General features: G+C 39.2%; 1 pseudogene; it reads left to right on the top strand.

Moving 5' to 3' along the window:
* The first annotated feature begins 789 nt into the window (after window positions 1–789).
* On the top strand, window positions 790–7813 carry LOC121190817 (annotated as a pseudogene).
* The last annotated feature ends 1337 nt before the right edge of the window (window positions 7814–9150 follow it).

The following is a 9150-nucleotide window of genomic DNA, read 5'->3' as shown; positions in this document are numbered from 1 at the left end:
CCGTTAGTGCTGGAAAGACACATTGATATTGTTCTTTTGAAATTGCTCAAGAGCCCCAATACAATGGAGGCCAAGTCTCCTTGGTCTTCATTTTACTGGAAATGAGTCTCAAAACCCGGGACAACAAAACCGAAACTGTCTGCATGGCTGAAGTGACCTTTTCAGCAATTTAACAAATGTCGAGGAAAGGTGACCAACTTTCTTAATGATGATAAATAAATGTTGGCATGCAAACAAGTCAGATTATACCTGCTAAATATCAGCCTGTTAAATTTCAAAACTATACTGGATAAATTACTGACCAGTGATCTACTCTTTGCAACATCCTCATTTATAGTATGTATAAACACATTCTGTGTTTTAATCAGAGACGTTTCTGTCACCAACATTCGACACGGCTCATCTTGTCCTACATTCGCCTACACTAACTATGTACTTTCTGTGCATTGCATAAGCAAAATATAGAGGTTTAAAAAAAAAATCTCAATATGAGGACATGAGGCAAGGATGGAACATTGGTTGCTTATTAAATCTATATTTCTTAATCTAAGATACAGGATAATGAGATACATTGTGAAAACGGCCTAATGTTTGGGAGAAAGGAGGTGAAATAAATTTTTTAAGCTAAAACATCAGTGACAATGCTCCTGAGCAATCGATGAGTGAATGCACTAGAGGGAGTGAGAAGTTCATATGTTGGCTGCATGTGTCTCTCCACACGTCTGTGATGGGGAAAGAGAGGGAGGAGATAGAGGAAGAGTGTGAGAAAGCGAGAGAGAGAGAGAGAGTGAGAGAGAGAGAAATAAGTTTAGACATAAGCAGGTTGAAAGAACCAGACGAGAACATCCATGATCTGGGAAGAAGGCTGGGATCTGATGTAGATTTAAGACAAACCATGTGAGGTGAGTCAGCAGACTTTGAACGTCTTTATTTGGGGTTTTATGTGGATAAAATAAACCTGAAGGTTAATAAAGCACACACTGAATTACATTTTGAAATTCCCAGTCACAAAAATGAAGGTTCATGCGAGAACTGATGTTTGGTGTTAAGACCCAGACGTGTGTGTGTCTGCGTGTATATATGTGTTGCTTAGAGATTAATTTATGTCTCATTTTCTCTGGTTATACATTCACAGGTTGTGGGTGGTTTAGTCTTGACTGAGTAGCAGTATGCTGCTCTATCACCAGTCAAGCCATAAGGCAAGCTGTGTGTGTTGCATTTTTCTGAAAGATATTAGGACATTGTTGTACATTTGAAATAGCTTTGACTGTAATTGTTAAAAAGTGAAATAAGATCAAGATACAAATGCACTGCACACAAATTCTAAAACTGGTCCTTGGCTGCCTGGCAAATTTCCAAAGGATTTATCAAACTGCTCTTTGTGGTTTCACTTTTCACATGTTGTTAAATAATTGATCGACATTGGTGGCCCACCTTCTGTCGTTCTGGGCCGGATATTTTGCCACATTGTTATCTCACACTGTTGACTCACCTACCTCGCCTGCTAAACTTAATTTGCTCCTTGACGCGGGGGATTTTCAGACTCATGTTCTCTGACAGTCGTAGACTCATATACTTGTATGATGCTGACAGCAGATAAACAGAAACATGATGTCACGCAGTTAGATTAGCAAATGTGCTGTGTGGAGCAGATGCACGTCTCATGGCACTAATTGGTAATTAACACACCCATCTTTAAAGTGGCTCATTAGACCCTGAGAAATTAGCTGCAAAAGAAGCCTTAAGATATGTATATGACATAGTATGTGGTCATGCATATAGTGTGAGCAGCCTACAGTATGTGGCCATAGCTTACACTTAGCTCTCAGTGCAGTAGCTGTCTTGCAATAATACATACAGCAGACATAATCAGTCTGTACCAGCCTTTAACATTACATGGATCATTTTTTTAAGTCGTTTTTTTTAAGTTCTGAACATCGATCAATAAGTGACCATAGTTTTGAAATGAGAGTATGAGAGAGAAGAGCTGATTTTTGTTTTATTTTATTGATTTATTTTTGGGTTCCTTCTCTTACACTGTCTGGACAACAAGCAAATTAATTATGCAATGAACTGTAAAATGATCTCTGGTGCTGTGGTGTTGTGTTTCACCTGTTACCTTAGTCTTGCGGCACACCAGCAACAGGGCAAAATGAAAGTGTGGACACATGGAAACAGGGATCATTTGCTTTTATTTGAGTTGTGTTAATTAATGTCTGACTTCTTTATAACCAGTTAAGCCTGACTCTTGTAGCTCCAAATGAGAGCAGCAGGCTGACTGTGGGACACAGCTCGATCTAAAGTCTGAACAAACAAAGTCGCCATGGGAACAAGAGGTGTTTATCCCTGCGGGGAATCTATTGACATTATTAAAAACGTTAAAACCTTGAAAACCCTCCCTGAATGGCCAGGTACAGCTGAAACAGTGGTTAGTTTCATTAATTTACTCATGGCTTTAGGAAACACAAGCTAAAATCTGAATATGAGATGATGAGCCAGTGAACTAAATTATTGCACAAATTTATTATTATTACTTAATTGATTAGTGCCTATTTGCATTGCAGCCATGTTTTGTGTGAAGTAACATGGCAGTCACTTACATTTCACAGGACCAGGAATGTTGGCACATGGTTGTGGTACTTTCCTTGAAAATCCTAAAGCATCTGTAGAAATACAAAATACTTCTGACGGTGCAGAAACCGTTTCCAAGCAGCAAAAATAAGATAAAAAGATAAAAATAAGAGAAAAATTAGATTTTTTTTTCTATTAAATGCTCCATTTATCCAGACCTGACTTTTTACCTTTACATGTCTTGCACCAACACTGATGTTGGTGATGAGTGTGTGCATTGATCTCTGAAAATATTGCAGTCTGAGTTGACTTTTATGGATGCATTAACATTTTGTCAGTCAAATGATGTTTGCTATGGATACCAGCTTTGAAGTATGCTTGGCAGTGGTTGTGATAACAAAATATAAAGATGTGGTTCTTTTTTTTAATTATGCTTCATCAAAGTTTATCATCATGGGATGAATTATTTCAACACTACCACTATTGTAAACATAATAACTCCATATCCGCTGTTGTTATCATTGTCACTGTAAAATATGATTACATTTGTTGTCACAGCTTGGACAATATTTTACGGGGAAAACCCTGAAGAGTCACAGTAATTGTCAGAAAACAAAAGATAAAGCGGCTCCTGTCTGAACTTGGTAATTCCTGCTTCCTCATGTTTTCCCTGCTGTTTGTTGTTACTACAGATTTGACTCACTCTCTCTTAAACTAAACATGAATGAAAGTTTGCTCTGTGAGGAGTCATAAAGTTGGAGGTGCTGATATGCTATCATTTGTGTGCACAATACCTAATGTCTTATATTGCTTGTGTGTTTGTATTGCGCTGGGTTTTTGTGTTTGCATAGATGGGTTACTTAAGGTTGTGATCGAAGCCAGATGGGTAATACAGCAGCTGCATCAGAGATAAAAAAAATAAAAAATAAAAAACACACACACACACACACACACACACACACACACACACACACTCTTTACCAGGAGAGAAACAGCCACACAAGCGTCACATCTTTCATTTAAAGTTATAGAGGCTAACTTTAATTTCTTACTGTAAATCCCCCTCTTCCACAAGGAGGTTAGAGAGGTCAAGTCTGGATCAACCAGTATCTGGGAGTTTGTATTTATTTAGCAATCGTTTAATGATTTGAACTAAAATAGGTATTTTGTTTTGAATTTTCAATTTGAAGAAGCAAACACATATTTCAGCAAAATTTCATAATCAGTTAAAACAAATAAATAAATGAATGAAATAAGTGGCACGTGCTTGCACAATGTTTAAAGCCATAGGTGGATATTCTCTGGATTGAGAAAGCATGCATAATTTGCAACAGTATACTATAGTATAAAACATATGACAACAATAACAATAAATAAACAATAAATATTTACTTCTGTTGGCCTATTTATGTAATTTAGACTCTCAAATATGGTATCGATGTCACTGTCAGTCTGCTGATATAAAAGTCCTCTTTAATTTTGAACTGTGTTAATTAGAGAATTTACCATCTGTGTTTTTATGGGGGGACGGGAGATTGTCTTTCTCCAATAAAGAAGCAGATAACAAATAATAAACAACACTATCAAACATTCAGGATGTGTACACTGTCAAACAGCAGTCCCAGACATTTAGAGCAAGACTAGTTTCTTTACAGAGTGACGACGCCCCTAAAATCTTACACGTGATGCAGAAGCAACACATGAAATATGAAACATACATTTTAGATTGACATCACTGAGTTATATTACCACTTACTGTGAATTGGTTTAGCTTGTTTATTATTAAATTTGCATTCATCATCATTAGCTGAGCTTCACTGCAAGGCAGGACAGCTGGGCTCTTGAGGAAGCACCTCAAAGAAAACCAGATCAAGTTTGTTTATCCAGGCTGATCATATAAAAATTATTTACTTATAAGAAAAAGGAGAAGTAAATGGAAAAAATAGCTTGAAGTGACATTTATGCATGCAAACCCATTTTCTTGTTTTAGACTCATGACTTGAGATATTCTGTATTTAAAGAGCTTGGATTTGTTTACTTTCCTCCTTGGACTGTGACAGAATGTCTTCTGATTGTTTTTTAGATCTTGTCTTGTATCAGCCTGACAGTCGTGCACAGTGTAATGCAGCCCACGTTTTAAGCGAATGGTTTCTCTCTGTAGTAAATTTCCTTCTCTCCATAGGGACCAGCTCTCCAACCTCAACATATGTTTATATAAGGGCACATTCTCTTTATTGCTCTCTGTGTTGTAGATAATCCAGGTTTATCACTAATTTCATAGATATGTGTACCTCAAGACCAGTTATTGCCAAATTCAAGAAAGTTAACTAATAGCCTGTGTAAAAAATTATAGCAAATAAACTCACTGTGGCTTAGAAACAGGAATATCCTGCTGCACCATGAGAAAAAGTGGGGACTATCCATGAATCTGGTCAAGTATGACAGTGGACAGTAGTAGATTGTACTAGTTTTAACATGTAAAATGATTAAATGTTTATTACTACATGGAACTGATAGACAGCTGATGTGGTAAACAAACCTAAACCTAAAGACTGAGGAGGCTATTATGTTTAACTTGTGGGTGTATGGGTACAATAGTAAGAGAGTGGAACATAAATACTACATAATACTCTTGAGGTGTACTCTCACCTCTACAGGTTTAAACTGTGTTTTCATAGTTTCAAGTTGTAGGTATATGTGTATATTCACCTGTGTATGAGACTGAGGACTTCTTTAATTTAGTCATTTCTTCAGGCTATTGTTTACTGTGTTGTAAACATTTCAATTTTAGATAACACAATACAGGGAGACAACAATTTAACAGTTTTGCCTGTTATTATATTGACTGCCAAATCAGCATTTGTATGCATTTCCTTTTAGAAGTCTGTGACAGAAAAATGTCCTCAGGCTTTCTACATAGTTTTTCTGTTACTCATGCTCTCAGTGACCATTTATGGTAATTTGACCTTCAACAGGCAGCTGCAGTTAGACTATTTTATTAAATGGCAGAGGGATAAACATGCTTTACTTTTGAAATATACATGTATTCAGGTAATAAAAAAAAAAAAGTCATTTACATGGTGAAATATGACTTTTCTATCAAGTGGGCCTAATAGTAGTTTTTCTTGTTCTTTACCAGGGTTGTATAGAGGCTGAAGGCAGTGGCACAGTGAAAAAAGAGATGGCTGAGAAGTGCTTTCCACTCAGTGATCCACTTCTGAGCCTGATTACCTTCATACACAAGAGCTGTGGAGAGGACTGTCTGATGGAAAAGTGAACTGGCAGTTGCTGAGAAAGTTTGGAGATAAGTGGATGAACCAGTTTGTAGCCTACGTTTGCTACTGGGATACAAACAGCGGCACTGTTTAAGCGACCTAGTGCCTCAGGAAGAGGGCGCCATGATCTTCACAGCTCTCCGCTGGCTGGTCTTAGTATCTTTTATCATTCTGACCATTGTTGGGAACATGCTGGTATGTTTGGCTGTGGGCCTCAGCCGTCGACTGTGGCGCATTGCTAATTGCTTCGTGGTGTCGCTGGCAGTGACAGATCTCCTGCTAGGCCTGCTGGTGCTGCCCTTGTCTGCCACTGTGGAGCTGCGCAGCGGGAATTGGCCCCTCGGAGGAGCCCTGTGTAACATCTACATCTCACTGGATGTCATGCTGTGTACATCCTCCATCCTGACCCTGCTGGCAATCAGTGTGGACCGATATTTGGCCATTTCAGCTCCCCTTAGCTACTCCCGGAGAGTTACCCCTCTAAGGGTGACACTGGCCATGATCGCCATCTGGGCCTTGTCACTGGCTGTGTCCTTTGTGCCCATCCACCTGGGCTGGAACACAGTGGACTACAGAGTGCAGCACTTGGACTGGGGCATGGGGGATGAGGACAAAGAGGGACGCTACTGCCAGTTTGAATGGAATAACAACTATGTTCTTATTTATGTCTTTGGCTCATTTTACCTGCCTCTGCTGCTTATGTGTGGAATGTATCTTTGCATATTTCGAGTGGCACGAGAACAGGTCAGTATCTATTATCACTTTGTAAAACATGCTGAGGTGGGATGTGAAAGATCATAACTCAAGGCGTACCTTACCTTTTGAACCCATTTGATATGATTTCATATTAGTGATGTGCATTTTAGTGGAAACAAACATTTACAACACATTAAAATCAGTGGCGTGCCATCAGGACAATAAAGGTAAGCACTGTTTGACCAGTTAAAGCCAAACAATACTGAAGTGGAAGCAATTTCTCTCCTTGCATCTGAGAAGTGCGTTTGGTCCTATCGAGGATTTGAGCCTGATATCATAATTTACTGCCCTCTTGTGGCCGCAGAAGGCTATTGTCTCTTCAAGCTAGGTTGACTACCAGTCATTGCATCTATTATTTCTATCATTTTCATAGATGTTGCCAGCCTCATTGAAAAGGCTGGAGAGAGGGAATAATGCTAGGATCTTTGGCGAGTGTCTGGCTATAGTTAGCTACAGACAAGTGTCATCTTATTTTCTGTATCCTCTGGTACTCAAACCTTTTCTTAACTGATCTCTTCAGGTGCGGCGGATTCGTGCTGCCACGCCATCATTTGCACGCATGGCATCAACTGCGGCCATAGCCCGAGAGCACAAAGCCACGGTGACCCTGGCAGCTGTACTGGGCGCCTTTGTCATCTGCTGGTTCCCCTACTTCACTTTCTTCACCTGCATGGGAATAAAGGAAAAGACAAACCCTCCAAATACACTTCACTCCGTGGTCCTGTGGCTGGGCTATTTTAATTCAGCTCTGAACCCCATCCTGTATCCAGCCTTCAACAGGGACTTCCGCAGGGCCTACGGAGAGCTGCTTCACTATACAGGACCATCTCGCAGGAAGCCGCTTACTCGTGTGTCTGAGCATAAAAAATTGAGCTTTACTAATGGACAAAGCGTTTCCCAGCAGTCTGAGAAACACGCGGACAAAGTTAAGGAAGAAACTGAGGCAAAGAGCATCACTCTACAAGAGAGAAATTGTATCCCCGAGGAGCCAAGGTGAAATGCTGTGGATGAGCTGGACTGTAGACTTGCAGCAAAGCACTGTAATTACAAACCTGCTCCACTTACAGTCCCAGATTTGCTAACCATTTACAGTATCAGTTAGATGTTTAGTGTATGGTGCCAAAGATGACACAAATTATGTAACACTCAAAGCACAACAACATGAATGTTAAATAACCTTTTTGTTATTGTACTGGATAAATTAAGCAAAATAAAAAGTCCATGTGCTCAAGTAATAGGTGCCTGTTATTTTCTTGATGATATCAATTTCTACAATGAATGAAACTCACAATGTTTGCTCATTAGAATGTGTAAAGCAAAACAACAACAAAACACACACACACACACACAACAGTGAAAATCAAAGCAAAGGGTAGAGAGAGCAGAGTTGAGTGGAATAAATAGATGACTCAGTAAATTTCCCAGAAAGCTGGAAGGAGACACCTGTGGTTAAAAGTTTGTAGCGACCCTGCTGCTGAAAGTGAATGAGTGTCCAGCAAGTTGAACTGATATGTACAATATGTGTATGTTTGACTTGACCCACACAGGATGACCCGAACGACTTCCTGAATGTTTCAACAGATTAGCTAGAACCTAAAACATCAATTTAGTACATTTTTTTTTTATTTATGCATGCAACATAGTCTAAGCCCTCCAAGTAAACACCAGCTGCACTGATGAAGTCACATGGTATAAAGTAAAGATGCTCCTAACAATTTTGACTAATTTAAGACCTTTTTCTAATGGACATAAACTGCATCAAGTAAATAGAGCCAAATATGTATCCATGACACCCTCATTACAACTTCATTATCTTTATGTACATGTTTCCAGGATCGTTGTCATGCATAGACATCATGAGCTGAAGCATCTTGAAACTACCACCTACTGACATTTATTAATAAGAGAAATGATGAGAGTAGAAGATGAGAGTATCATCTGCTCATCAAATCATGCTGAAGGCTTATGCATTAAAATAAAATGTAGATAAAACAATTTAAAAATCACTGGGGTTGATATTTAATTTGACAGTTAGGACTGCCACTCTTTAAATTTCACTTTGTCATGGCAAACATGTACAGTATATGTTCTTGGTAAAATGTAGATGGAAACAGTTTTCAAGAAATGTCAGAGACAGGACAGAGCAAGATGAGTGTGATGTAATTTGATGTGCGGCTTGGTGCTGCCGATGATAGATGAATAATATAATAAGTTCTGAAACTGGAAGTGATCAAGCCAGCAGCTGCACAATGGCACATGCAGGACCATTAACAGACAGCATTAAATGCCACTGAGTCCTCAGTCACATGGCGGTTAAACAGAGGAGCCTCTATCAGTGGTTTTATTTACATGCATCAAGCTCAGACATGAAAAACTGAAATAAAAGAAACGGGATGTTTACACGCTGCTGTGGCTACCGCACAGTGAAAAATCGCATCTCACTTGGCAAAGTGACATCCTGGAGTCTCCGTTGGTTGGCAATGTCACAGTGACAAGACTCCAGGAAGTCGTTGCTCCCAGCCAAGAAATAAGTACAGCACATAATTTC

Source organism: Toxotes jaculatrix, chromosome 12, assembly GCF_017976425.1.
Source record: "Toxotes jaculatrix isolate fToxJac2 chromosome 12, fToxJac2.pri, whole genome shotgun sequence".
NCBI lineage: Eukaryota > Metazoa > Chordata > Actinopteri > Toxotidae > Toxotes > Toxotes jaculatrix.
This window is presented reverse-complemented; position numbering and strand designations above follow the sequence as displayed.